Source organism: Trachypithecus francoisi, unplaced genomic scaffold (genome assembly GCF_009764315.1).
Source record: "Trachypithecus francoisi isolate TF-2019V2 unplaced genomic scaffold, Tfra_2.0 Lachesis_group20, whole genome shotgun sequence".
NCBI classification, from domain to species: Eukaryota; Metazoa; Chordata; class Mammalia; order Primates; family Cercopithecidae; genus Trachypithecus; species Trachypithecus francoisi.
Window position 1 is genome coordinate 12169810 of NW_022681466.1, and position 13203 is coordinate 12183012.

The window sequence follows — 13203 nt, forward strand, 5'->3', positions numbered from 1 at the left end:
AATTTTAAATATACTAGAATTATGTTGTCTATAGAGCGTTCTGCAACTTCCTTTTTTGAACTTAATTTACTGAGCACCCTTATGTGTCATTTCTTTTTAACTTTTGCATTATAGTTTTTAAAGACAAATGTGCCAAAGGTGATGTATTAAGCCCACATGATAACTACTTACGTTGTTTCCAAAATTTCACCTTTGCGAACTGTGTTTCATTAATAATCTTGATGGTTATGTTTGCACACCTCTTTGAGCACAGCAGCTGAATCGAACCTATTCCTAGAAGTCGAGATCCAGGATCAAAGCCACAGACCCCATCAGGGCTGCTGCAGTTATGCTTGCTCTAGTATTGTTTGAGGTGGGACGTTTCCCCACCCTTCTCCAGTCCTTGGCATTCTAACCTCCCCATTTCCTCTAATAGATGAAAATGGCATCTCTTACATTATTTCTTTGCTTATGAGTCAAACCGTTTCATGTATTGCTCCATCTTTAAACCCCTGTACACATCCTCTGCTTATGTTCTCTTGTGGTGGTACTGGAGATGTTTAATTAATTTTTTTTAAAAATATTTATTTATTTGAGATGGAGTCTCGTTCTGTTGCCCAGGCTGGAGTGCAGTGGCATGATCTCGGCTCACTGCAGCCTCCACCACCTGGGTTCAAACAGTTATCCCATTTCAACCTCCCAAGTAGCTGGGAGTACAGGCGTACACCACCACACCTGGCTAATTTTTGTATTTTTAGTAGAAATGGGGTTTCACCATGTTGGTCAGGCTGGTCTGGAACTCCTGACCTCAGGGGATCCACCTGCCTCAGCTTCCCAAAGTGCTGGGATTACAGCCTTGAGCCACTGCACCCAGCCTAGATTTTTAATTTATTTATAATAGTTGTTCATATACTAGGAAATTAGTCTTAGTCCGTAGTCCGTCTCATATATTGCAAATATTTCCCTCTGTCAGTTAACTATATTGATTTACTATTTTTTTGGTCATACAGAAGTTTAAAATTCTATGTAATCAAATGTTTTAGTATCTTTCCATGTAGATTTTGAGTTTTGTGAAACGCTCAGAAAGATTTCTGTATGCCAGAATTATTCTGTAAATTCTTGTCTGGGCTGGGCATGGTGGCTTGCCTGCAAACAACCCTAGCGCTTTGGGTGGCCTTGTGGGAGGATCGCTCGAACCCGGGGGTTCGAGACCAGCCTGGGTAACATAGGAAGACCTCATCTGTACACCACCAACAACAATTAGCCAGGTGTGGTGGCTTGTGCCTGTGGTCCTAGCTACTGGGAGGCTGAGGTGGGAGGATCGCTTGAGCCCAGAAGTTCTAAGCTGCAGTCAGCTGTAATTGCACCACTGCATTCCAACCTGGACAACAAACAGAGCAAGACCCTGTCTCTAAAAAAAAATAAAAAGTAAATGCTTGTCTATAGGTTCTTCTAAAATTTTATGTTAATAGTTTTTAACTGTTAAGTATTTTACATACAAAAAAATATATACTCACCACCTTTACCCACAGTCTAGCTTCAGACACACAGCAGTACAGGCGGAGCCATTCAGACCCATCACAATACAGGTGGGGCCGTTCAGACCCATCGCGGTACAGGTGGGGCGGTTGAGACACACAGTGGTACAGGCAGAGTTGGACTCGCCTCTCCATCTGGATTCTGTCTCCTTTTCATTCTTCCAGTGGTAATCACTAGCCAGGATTTGGGTTTTCTCGTCCGCAGTGATGCCCATGTACTTTTCCCATATGCGCAGGTAATTTTAGACACCCCTGAGCAGTCCTGTGAGCGGCGTCATGCTTCGTATCTCACGCAGTTTATGTTTTCCATCCCTGCTCATGTTTGTGGGTGCAGCCATCCTGATTCACATAGGCTCAATTTATTCGTCTCCCCTGCTGGATGGGTTTTATACATACTCTAGAATTCACTTCAGCGTTTAAGATATTAATTTTTCTAAGCACACATGCTTTCGCTGTGTGACATGTTCACGATGAGGACAGGGTGCTGGGTCACAGGTTGTCTTAACACACTGAGTGTTCTTCAGCTTCTGAAGCAAAACGTGAATGTGTACATTTTGGTGTTGACTCCTGAGTTAGGTATTTAGATATATCTTTATTATATGTTTAATTTAAACATTATCTCTAGTAGTTATCTAATTATATATTTATTTTATAATGTGCTTATTACAGTCCTTACTGTTGTAGGAACTACCCTGTGTCTAACTGGAAATCGCTGTTCAGTCCAAGGGAAAGCACGGATGCCTCAGATATCCTCTTGGTTCATTGAGAACGATTACAGCCTGCGTGGTGTTGCGCTGTTTTCAAAAGTGGCAAGAGCAATGTGGTCAGCATGGCTTGTCTTGCTACTGGAGAAGGGAACCCAGATGTGTCTGTGTAATTTGTGCTCATGCGCACGTGGGTGCAACATGTCCGAAAGGATGTATGTAAGATATGAGCTGTGAACCCTGGCGGAGCTGCAAACCCTCAACCCATCACTAGGAATGGAAAGTTGTGAATTCTCTCAAAGGGACTTTCTTGTCTACAGTCCCATTCTCCTAACAAACCTCCCCTCTTGAAACAGCAGCTGTTAATTTTGTGCTCTTTTTTCAGTGTGGGGAGAGGTGACAGAGTCTGGCTCTGTTGCCCAGGTCAGAGTGCAGTGGTGCAATCTCAGCTCCCTGCACCCTCCACCTCCTGGAGGCAAGCACCCCTCCCACCTCAGCTTCCTGAGTAGTTGAGGCTACGGGTGCACACCACCGTGCTCAGCTCACTTAATGTTTTGTAAAGACAGAGTCTCACTATATTGCCCAAGCTGGAATTTTGTGCTTTTGAAAAATAATTTTGCCACACACTTTTGTTTCCCTAGAAGTACATTGTTTAGTTTTGCTTATTTTTGAGTTTTATACACATGTTATCAAGTTAATGCAGCTAACTTTGAAAATTCAATTTCTAGCTTTCTAAATTGATCTGTGCTGTTGTGCATTTTACTTTAATTAATTCCCTGTCAAGCTCATGTTTCCACGTGGAAATGTTCACAATTCACCTTTCTCCTGTGGGTGGACTTTCGGGTTTCTAGTTTTATTTGTGTTATAAATAATTCTATGAACATTTTTACACAGAAACTTATGGATCAAAGAAGAGGTGGGAGAAAGGACAGGAAGAAACGCATGTGGTCTCTGACAGCGTTAATGAACCTGGCAGTCCTGCCGACAGTGGTGGTCTTGCTGTGCCTAAGCGGAGGCTCTGGATGTGGCTGTCAGTGGCTCATGGGATGAGCTAGACACAGGCTCACCCCTGCGGGGGCCAAGTGCATTTATTCCTGAGAAGAGCCCCGTAACTTTGTAGGGTGCTTGAGAGTATGGAAGAGGGACTGTTTCCAAACGCAGGGCCTGAGAACAGCTCAGAAGCTTGGTGGAGGCGGGTCTGGTCAATCTCATTGGATGTTACTTTGAAACCATTTTGAAGTTTATGGTATTTTCTTTAAACATTCAAAATTTGTGTTTTTTAAGCAAATTTAACCTTTTTTTGGTTGGTGTTAGTAATCACTGTTTCCAAAATGGATTGCAGAGTTTTCAGCCTTACAACGTGTATAAATACAACAGAAGGTAACAGTCTTTTCTGTGAGATGCAGAGTTCTGATTGGAGGCAGTGATTGCCATCGTGTGCTGTCCGTGTGCGTTGAAATGGTGTAGGGTATGCCTTTGGCTCCAAGTTTAGCCATTTCTAACAGCCATAGTATTTTATGGTAGTTTTTTGTCCTGTTTGGTGGAGAATCTCTGAATTATAGTTCTCACGGCTTGGGGATCACTCTTGCAGAAATTGCCCAGGAAGTCCTGACTCTTGGACTCGTTGTGTTCCTAAATTAAAACCAAACTGGGGAATAGGTGCGTCTGTCTGTGCTCCTGCCGCCTCCTTTCAGAGTTACTCTAGCCAGTAGGAATGAAGAAACTGGGTCTCCACGACCCAGGATCTGACGACCTCAGGGACAGAAATGCTGGCTGAGCTGCATTCAGGCTCTTTGTAGGACCTGCTAAAAAGGACCAGTTAAGTGGGTCACCCGTTAGAAACAGATTGCAGCATCAGGTGAGTAAATGTATGAAGGTTCATGGAAGAAGAGACTTCTCAGTCAGTTCAGAAAGTCCAAGGAACATGGGAACTAGAAGGAATAATAATAATATTATGAATAGTGATGTTCTCATAGAATCCAAGAGGTGGAAGAACCTGTGGGAGCTCCGGCCTCGCCCCTCGCGGACTCCTGTCCATTCCTGGAGACTGCTCAGGCACCACTCTCCCCACTCCGGCCAGGCCACGTGGAGACCTCAGGCATGGTGATGCCATGCCCCACCCTGTGTATGTCCTTGCCTTACTGCGACCTCCCTGTGCATGTCCGTATCTTACCATAACCACCCTGTGTGTGTCTTCGTCTTACCACGACCGCCCTGTCCCAGAGTCTACCTGTCTGCATTCTCCAGCTAGCCTGTGAACTCCCGGGATGACGAGGATGTTGTGCTCCGCTCTGTCCCACTTCGGAGCACAGTGGCTGATCCATAGTAGAGCAAAAGCGTGGCTGGACGAGGGATCAGCTGGTGGTGGCAAGCAGTCGGATGTGGGGGTGAAGGAGAAAGAGGTGGCGATGTACTGATTGCAGTTTATTATCAACAGACGTGCATCAGTGGGAATTGGGAATACAAAGAGGCAGAAAGGCGCCCGGATTCTGGGCCCAAACCCTGGAGACAGACAGACCTGAGTGTGGGCTCCTCTGACACTAGTGATCCTGTGGCTCTGAGCAATGTGCTGAAGCTTTCTGATCCTTGGGTCCTCGTTAAAATGGGTGTAGTGATAGAATTGTCATTCATTTAAAGGGTGTGGCATGTTCTTGGCATGTTGCAAAGTGCTGTCGTCATCATCATCATCATCGTCGTCATCATCACTGAGTTTGGAAGAGGAAATGATACGTTTTATTTTTCCCTTCTCAAATGTTTGAATTTGAGGTGTCACAGGCAATCAAGTGAAAATAACCAACTCTCTTAGAGGTGGTAGTTGCAGCTGAAGATTTTTGGGACTTCAATGTTCAGGTAACATTTAAAACCCGGGAGTTATATTTGATTGCCTGGGAGAAGATGTGGAATAAGAACAGAACAGGCCCCTGATAATCAGTTTTTAAGGGGAGGGTGGAAGAGAGGGGTCGCAAGAGGGGAAGCTTTGGAAGAACGAGCTGAGACAGCCAGAGACCTGGGGACGGAGTGCGTGTTTGAGGGGAGACGGCGCAGAGAAGACAAGTGGGGGCAGGAATGGAAGAGACCATGGGATGCAGCGTGTGAACAGTTGACTGTATTCACTAATTTTTGGAGAGCAGTTAGGATCAAAACTAGATTTTCATTTTTCAAAACCAATTTGAAATAATGTTGAATGTACACGAGAGTTGCAGAGGCAGCACAGAGAGCTTCTGTGTGTCCTTCAGCCATCTACCCAGTGTCAGCCTCCGACATGACCTCAGTACAGCAATTAAATCTAGGAAACGTGTGTTGTTACAGCACTGCCAATCACACACAGCCTCCGTGGTGCCTGCAGCTCTGCTGCTGTAATCCTCTGTGTGTCTTGTGGTCCAGCCCAGGCCCCACCCGCACTGGCTGCCTTGTCCTCTGGTCCTCCCAGGCTGGGATGATTCCTCAGCTGTTTCTTGTCTTTCATGACCATGACACTGTAAGATGCTGCTCAGGTGTTTGGAGGATGCCCCTGTCTTTGGGTTTGTCTGGTGTGTTCTCATGATGAGACTGAGGATCAGAGTTTGGGGAAGAATAATGCAGATGGGTTATCCTCCGTGCATCAGGCCCGGGGGCGCATGGTGTATGTGATTCTTATTACTGCAGGTACCAACCTTGATCACTCGGCTGAAGTGGTGCCTTGTGTGTTTCTCCAATGTGAAGTAATTACTTTCTTCTTTGTAATTCGTAAGCATTTGAAGGAGATACTTTGAGAGTATGCAGATATCCTGTTTCTCCTTAAACTTCCACGCCCTGATTCTAACATCCATGCATAATGACTACCCTGGTGTTCTAATGGTGGTGCTGTACCTCCCTATTTCCTTCCACGTTTAGTAATTGGAATTACTCTGTATGAAAGAATTGTTGCTTCTTTTGTTTATTTACTTGGTTGTTTGTTTATATCCATATGGAGTCACTAATACTTATTTTACTTTTTGGGTTATAATCCATTGTTATTATTATTTATTTTGTTACTGAAATTGTTTCAACTTTGACCACTGACATACCTCCTAGTATTTTCTCTGTCACAGCCCTGGATCAACCATTTCTCCAAGGATCTTTGGCTTTTTTGAGAATGGTATTTAGAAACCAAGATGTGGCCTCTTTGTGGGCTTGTTACTACTGGAGCATTAGTGTTACTAGGCCTAGGCCCTCTCCATGGACATAGCTAAGTGATGTATTTGTGTGTAGTAAGCTAAAAACACATGCATATTGATTTGCACATCTATGTACAGGTATGGAAACTAGATTTTAATGACTAAACAGGAGGTAAGGGACTAGGGACTGGAATAGACTAATCTTTCCAGAAGTTTGGTGATACTGCTGAATAACGTTGTTTTTTCTAGCTTTCTCTGTAATACGATTTTTGCAGTAAATAAATAGAGAGCATGTGATTAGAGGAGGCTCTCTGTTAGGGGGACCTTGAAGAAAGAACAAGGCTAAAGAGGGATGTTTCTGCAAGAGGTAACTTATGTCTGTAGATAGAAGAAGGGGGTTGCTGAAGAAAGTATAAATCAGTGGAGTAAAGGATGAGAAATGGGAAGGTATGAGAAGATAATTCAGGACAGAGATAGAGCGTTTGACTTGGCAAGCCCAAGCACACCTCTCTGAGACGTGGGAGGGAAGGAGAGGTGAATACAAATGTGGCAGAGCTTTGAAGCTGGACATGAGAGCTGGTTCCCCCTGGAGCCTGTCTCCTGTTCAGTGAGAAGCCAGGCCATGTCCTGAAAGGTGGGGGCCATGAGTGTTAGGATGGAAGGGTCAGGAGAGAGGAGACATGGCAACCCACCCCCTTCCTCATGTTTACTCCCTGGCATAGTTGGCATTTTTCTTTATGTTGAGGAAAACGCTGCTATGATCTGATTAGTAGGTGCTAAATACCCCAGTTTGTGTAAAGTAGGATGGTATCTTTGCAGGGCTAATGAAGTGACCAAATCAGGTTTGGGTAAGGCCACCTGGAGATCCATGTCCTTCAGCTGATGGCAGTCTTCCTGTGCATCCCAGCTGTCCACAGAGATGCCTGCAAATTCTCGCATCCCAACAGTGGTGATGCCAGAAATTTCCAGGCTCATATCTACCTGCTTAGCCTCTGGGGTTGGGGTTGGGACACCCCACCTGCCCTTCCAGAGGGTGACTGTCTGCACCTGTCCAGTGTGCCCCCTGCTCCCTCCTCTGTGTAGTGTCGGAGCTGCTGTGCCTGGATCTGAGGAGGCGCGGTGTGAAGGGAAGACGCCCACACGACCCTTGTGCCTGCCTTTTCAGCTGGAGCACGGGGTGGCGGCACCGTGTTGTTCTGCCCACCTCCCCCACCGGGATGCAAACTTCCTGAGGCCAGGGCTCTTCCTGCCACGCCTTGCCACCATGCCCCTTGCCTCCCCTGGGACATTCTCTTCTTTGTAGTCGTCTGGTGTGTGAGGGATTTTGCGTTTTGTCTTCTGCCCTATGATTTAAAGGGATAAAACGCTCACATTTAATTCAAGCCAAAACCCAGTTTCAGTCTTTCCACCAGAAATCCCTGAGATGTGGAATTGTGGGAAGCTCCTTGGAGGCTGCTGGGCTGCACTCTGTGGGAAGATGGCCTGCAGGCTTCAGTGGGCTGGGCTCTCCCGGCCATGGCTACCTTGGTGGCTAACTCAGGCTGCGGCGACAGACTAGTGAGGCAGGCGGACTCTTCCCTGATGTTTAATATAACCTGACAGATAAAGTGGATTCGTAATGAGTAAATTATCTAAAACCCATTTCTATTGCTTTGTTTGAAATGAAAACATGGCCTTGAATATGTTCCTTGGAGAGAAAGAAGAGACGCTTTGATTAGGAATTCTCTGTACTTTTAGTTTTGGGTCAAGAAGAAACGAAAACCATTGGCCACAAGCTCTTGGATGTTCCAGGCAGCCTTCAGTGTATTCAGGTGGCTTCTCCGTTCTCGGCTGGTGCGGGTTGGTGCAGCCGGGATGGCAGGAATATTCCACAGGACGGCGAGCAGTGACTGTGCTGTGGACAGTGTTTCTGTCCCTGCAGCTGGGGCTGTGAGGCTGCCGTTTGCTGGTTTGCAGGGCCATAATTCTGGCCTGGAGCTTGACAGATGACCCAGGACCTCTGAGATGGGAAATGAGGTCTGCATCCCCTGTTCTAATCAGGATTCGCTGTCAAAGGTCATTTTCCACACTGCGGCTTAATAGAGTTGGTTTTATATTCCCTGAGGGATACAGACTTCCAAATGGCTGCCGTCTCACTAACCGTAATGTATACAGCTCATGTTTGAAGGGAAATCACCTCTCCTCCAAGGCAGCGGTTCTCAACCAGGAAAACTTTTCCCCTCAGGGGACACTGGGACATTTGGCAATGTCCAGCGACCTGGAGATTGTCACATCTGGGTATGCGGGGTGGCTTGGTGGTGCTGCGGAGATTGTGTGGTGCACAGGACAGCCCCACAAGGAGCGACCCGGACCCAAATGGCCCTGGTGCTGAGAGGGACAGAGGCCGCTCACAGAGAAGCCACCACAGAGGCCCACATCCAAGCAGGCTTCCCAGGGCAGGTGGGGCCGGGAAAGCTGTTCCGTGGTGCAGCATCCCAGTGGCTCTTACGGGGTAAAAGCCCCCCTTAGAAGTAAAAGTCCTGAAGCCGAGACCAACTGGGGCTATCCACGGCCCTGTGCCGTGCTGCCTCCTGAATGCACGCTGGGAGCTGGAGACGGTCCAGCCTCAGCAGGACTGGGCCCCGAGGACCCCGCCTGTAACCTGGCGCTGGCTGCCTGCAGATCACGGGGCGTGGAGGGAGAGGCTGCCAGTGCTGTCCTAGTGTAGCAGCACCTTGTGGTCACGACGGATCATCTTTCTGAACTTTGCACCTCAGACATTTAAAATGGAGCTTTTGATTTTGGCAAATGTGGAAAATAGATTTCAGCTCAAAAAGCAAGACCTGAGAACACAGTGTGTTCAAGTGTCTTTCATTTCAGGCCGCTTTGCAGCCTTGGGCCCCTCGGACTTGTACCTAGAAGGCAGTAAAGATGACAGCAGCCCCCGTTTCACCGATGGTGGCTCAGAGGACATTGTGAGATGGCCGGAGGGTCAGGTGGCTGGAGGGTCAGGGCTGTGCAAGTTGTATTCAGATGCTGTTTGCTAAGCCCAGAACATTATAGGAGGTAAATAAATAGCACACAGTGTTCTGGGGGTAGAAAGATGAGCCCATTTCCCAGGCTGCTGCCAAAATCCTTTCTCCTGTCAGCGTGGGAGGTGACCCTGCCCAATTAAAGGACGTCTTTTGGCCCTTCTTTCCCCTGGCAGCAGCATGGAAGTGGGTGGGGGAGGAGAGGAGCACGCTTCCTCCCACCCCTGGGGACTTGTGAGCGCAGTCTGCAAGCTCTGACTCCAGGAGGCGTGGTGAGGTGCACTTCTGACCACGTCACGCTCTGAGAACATGGACGCTGCACCTCTGACCACGTCACACTCCGAGAACGTGGACACTGCATCTCCGACCATGACCACGTCTTGTTCTGAGAACGTGGACGCCAGACTTCTGACCACGTCATGCTCCGAGAACGTGGACACTGCACCTCTGACCACGTCACGCTCCGAGAACGTGGACGCTGCACCTCTGACCATTTCACACTCCAAGAACGTGGATGCTGCACCTCTGTCTATGTCATGCTCCAAGAACGTGGATGGTGCACCTCTGACCACATCATGATCCGAGAATGTGGACACTGCACCTCTGACTATGACCGCGTCGTGTCCTGAGTGTGTGGACACCGGACTTCTGACCACGTCACGCTCCGAGAACGTGGACACTGCACCTCTGACCACGTCACGCTCCAAGAATGTGGATGCTGCACCTCTGACCACGTCATGCTCTGAGAACGTGGACGCTGCACCTCTGACCACATCACGCTCCGAGAACATAGATGCTGCACCTGTGACCACGTACGTCACGCTCTGAGAATGTGGACACTGCACCTCTGACTATGACCACATCATGTTCTGAGAACGTGGACGCTGGACTTCTGACCACGTCATGCTCCGAGAACGTGGATGCTGCACCTCTGACCATGTCACGCTCCGAGAACGTGGACGCTGCACTTCTGACCACGTTGCGCTGGCCAGAATTTGGCTGCGGGACAGACTTCACTGGAAAGGAAACTGGGCAATGTGCTCAGCTACAACTGCTTTAGAAGAGAGATAAAATCCGATATTAGACTAGCAGTCTCTACCACACTGGCATTTAGATAATTTTCAGCTTTTTTGCCAGCCAAAACATTTCATGTACAAATGCAAGTCTTTCTACAGGATGGATATCTAGAAGTAATGTGCCTTAAACATTTTTGTAAGTACTTCCCAATTGCCTTCCATAAAAGCTTCATTAATTTACATTCCCACCATTGATGAATGAGTGCCCTGCATCCTTCAACAGTGGGGCATTATTCACATTTTCTCCTGCTTTCCAGTTTGCTGGATAAAAATGGAGTAGATGGATGAAGGGATGGATGGATGGATGAATGAAGGGATGGATGGATGGATGGATGGATGAAGGGAGGGAGGGATGGATGGATGAAGGGATGGTTGGATGGATGGATGAATGGATGGTTGGATGGATGGATGAAGGGATGGTTGGATGGATGGATGAATGGATGGATGGATGGATGAAGGGATGGATGGATGGATGAATGAAGGGATGGTTGGATGGATGAATGAAGGGATGGTTGGATGGATGGATGAAGGGATGGTTGGATGGATGGATGAAGGGATGGATGGATCAATAGGTAGATAGATAGGTTCTCACTGTAATTTGCATTTCTAATCAGGAGCATGAAGCTCAGAGTCATTGGTGATTCCTCTTTCTTCTGTGAATGGACTGTGTGTGTGTTTTGTCTGTTTGTTGTTGTTTCGTCCCTTTGTTGATCTGCAGCAGAAGTTTATATAAGACACATCTAAAAACTTCCCTGTCTTGTACTGTGTACCTCCTTTCTTTAAAATTGCTAGTCACTGATATGTGTCTTTATTGGAATTACAGATTTTTTATCTTACTGTATCAGTCAGTCTCAAGACTTAGTAGGTTTTGTGACTTGCTTAATTAAGGCCTTTCATATGCCAAAATAAATGAAAATTTTTTTGTGCTTTTACATTTAGGTTTTCAGTCCACTCTGATTGTGTGTGTGTGTGGTGTGTGTGTGTGTGTGTGTGTGTGTGTGTGTTCTCATATAGCAATACCAAATGGTGGGTTAGAGTTTCCAGCATCACTTATTGAATTGTTAATTCCTTCTTTGCAGATTTAAAATGCTGTCCTCATTAGAGTTACACGTGTGTCTCTGTTTCTGGGCTGTCTCTTTTCTGTTGATTTGTTTGTCTCCCTCACTAATACCATCCTGTAATTACCATAGATTTATAGTATCTTTAATATCTGGCAGTGTGAGTCCCTATTCATTATTCTTTATTAATTTTTTTTTTACTCTTGTGCTTTTTTTTTTCCCTCTGTACTCTATAATCATCTTGTGAAATTCCATTAATGGAAAAAACCCAGCAGATATTTTGATTAGACTTGCACTGACTGTTTGGATTCATTAGGCAAGAACTGACATCTCTCAAATCCTTCAGTGGGTTTATTTACAGAGAGCATTTCCAGGTGTTCTGTTACAGTGTAGTGATTATAAACAGTCCACCAAACGCAGACACTTGAACAACATTTTCGGTAGAGTGGAGTCCTGCCCATGATGTACATGTCTGCATACACCCCGCACACAGCTGTGCTGTTGGTATCCTGCATCATCACGTCTGAGATATAACTTACGTCTGAGATGTAGCTTATGTCTGAAATGTAACTTTTGTCTGCTTCTTTGCTGTGCACGGACAAAGCTTCTGCAGGCTGCCTCCGTGCCATACTTCCCCAGGCTTTGCTTGGTCTTCTGGCCTTCTGTCCCTTTCCTCTTGAGTTATAAACAATCCAGGCAGTGCCAGCGGCAGGATGCTGAGAAACAAGCTCACTTTTGCTGGGAGTTTGATTTTTGCCGATTTCTGGGAATTTGATTTCTGCCACAGCTTCACTACTGACATTCTTGATGTCCAAGGAAAGGTAAATAATGAACATGTGTTCTGTGGAGAATTCCTTAAAAGTGTTAGCTTTGTGTGCAGATTCTAAGTGTTTCTCAGGTGAGATGAGAACATTCTTCTCTGCATTTACAGAACCACTAGTGTCTGTTCAAGGGCTGAACAGTACAGTGTGTTCGGAAAAATGTTTCACTTAGCGGATTAGTGTTAGTAGGTTATTGTTCTGTGATTGAAATACATTTATACAGCCAAACTCACTTATACCCCTTAAGTGTGATCTTTCAAAAGTCATCTCAATGACAAAGTGCTTATGGGCCTCTCTGAAATTAAAGGGACAGTGGCATGCAAATTGGAGGACCCGACCAACTCTTCAGAGCTCCCCTTCCTTGTAAATGAGGTGTGTGTTGTGTTATATAAACACAGAGATGAGACAGAGTAAAAGGACAAATGGAGACATGGAGTGACGAGCACATGTGTGAGGCAGCTGTGGATCCATGGAGGGAGGCCCCACGGTGGGAACTGAGACAGCTGTGAGACCCGTGGAGGGAGGCCCCACGGTGGGAACTGAGACAGCTGTGAGACCCGTGGAGGGAGGCCCCACGGTGGGAACTGAGACAGCTGTGAGACCCGTGGAGGGAGGCCCTGCAGTGGAAACTGAGACAGCTGTGAGACCGTGGAGGGAGGCCCTGCAGTGGAAACTGAGACAGCTGTGAGACCTGTGGAGGGAGGCCCTGCAGTGGAAACTGAGGCAGCTGTGGATCCATGGAGGGAGGCCCCACGGTGGGAACTGAGACAGCTGTGAGACCCATGGAGGGAGGTCCCACGGTGGGAACTGAGACAGCTGTGGGGTCCATGGAGGGAGGCACTGTGGGGTACATGAGGGAGGCCCTTTGGTGGGAACTGAG

General features: G+C 46.9%; 1 protein-coding gene across 4 annotated transcripts in view; it reads left to right on the top strand.

Annotated features, from left to right (window-relative positions):
- Positions 1-13203, top strand: part of RPTOR (regulatory associated protein of MTOR complex 1) — a 418953-nt gene that overhangs the window by 173260 nt on the left and 232490 nt on the right. The window lies entirely within an intron of this gene.